This window comes from Myotis davidii, unplaced genomic scaffold (assembly GCF_000327345.1).
Source record: "Myotis davidii unplaced genomic scaffold, ASM32734v1 scaffold32, whole genome shotgun sequence".
Taxonomy (NCBI): domain Eukaryota; kingdom Metazoa; phylum Chordata; class Mammalia; order Chiroptera; family Vespertilionidae; genus Myotis; species Myotis davidii.
The window spans coordinates 103203-104375 of record NW_006286587.1 but is presented as its reverse complement, the minus strand read 5'-3'; the positions used below and the strand labels follow the sequence as shown (position 1 = coordinate 104375).

Sequence of the window (1173 nt, the reverse complement as noted above, 5' to 3'; positions counted from 1 at the left end):
CTTTGCCTTCCTTTCTCCTCTGCCTGGCATTGTCTTCAATTCCCCCAAGTCCAGCAGGCCTCAGGTTAAGTGTCACCTCTTCAGTCACCCTGACTGCCCTATACAAAAAGCTCTCTTCTCATCATTCTTTACCCTTTTTTATCTTTATATGTATTGCTTGATTTCAGAGAGGGAGAGAGAGGTAGAAACATCAATGATGAGAGAGAATCACTGATTGGCTGCCCGCTGCAAGCCCCACACAGGAACCAAACCGTGACCTCCTGCCTCATAGGTCGACGCTCAACCACTGAGCCACGCCAACCAGGCCCCTTTCTCTTTCTTCATCACCCAATATGTGTATATGCATTGTCTCTTTCTCTCCTCTAGAGTCTAAGCTCCCAAGAGCAAGGATTTTTGTCTGTCTTATTCATTGCTGCTTCCCCAGCACTCGAAAGAATGCTTGACTCAAGACAGAGCTCTGTAAACATTTGTTCAATGGGTGGATGAATGATCAATGGATCACATTGAACATAGAAGAGTGTCAGGGAGATAGAATCACTTTCCCAAGAGTTATACGGGCAGCCAAGGTAGGTCTGGGATTTGAATTTGGGTCTGTCTGACTCTAAAGCTCTGTCCCTTGCATGAAGGGCATTTTTTTCCCTTTTCCGTCTGTGTGTCCCCACTTATTTATGATGTATCTGTTTGTCTGGTCGGTACCTGTTTTCCCCACGGGCATGGCAGCTCTACTGAGAGCAGAGTTCATCTGTTCTGCACACAGCTGACTCCTCAGCACCACACAGTGCCCGGCAGCAAGGAAGCACTTCATAAATACACTGAGTGGCCAGATTATTATGACCACCTGACGTTTGTAGGCAAATTAGCCGTACACTGCATCGTATGGGATATGGAAGCCGAAGGCCTGTTCGAACACCTTTGCTGTCTGCAGTTACCAAGATAAAACGTCTCCAATTCGCACAGGAACACAAGGATTGGACAGTCGAGCATTGGAAAAAAGACATGTGGTCCGATGAATCACGTTTCCAGTTGCATGATGCAGATGGCAGAATGAGAATTTGGTGGAAACATGAAAGCATGCACCCCACAGACATGAGTGCAACCCTTCAAGCTGGTGAGGTCAGTGCTATGGTTTGGGGCATGTTTTCTTACATGATTTTGGCCTTTTAATTCATGTGG

General features: G+C 46.6%; 1 long non-coding RNA gene across 1 annotated transcript in view; it reads left to right on the top strand.

Annotated features, from left to right (window-relative positions):
* Positions 1-420: 420 nt before the first annotated feature.
* The window catches only part of LOC107182184, an 8076-nt gene continuing 7323 nt past the window's right edge, over positions 421-1173 (top strand). Inside the window, exon 1 of the long non-coding RNA XR_001512907.1 lies at positions 421-566. This is a non-coding gene — a long non-coding RNA (uncharacterized LOC107182184). The remainder of the gene's footprint in view (positions 567-1173) is intronic.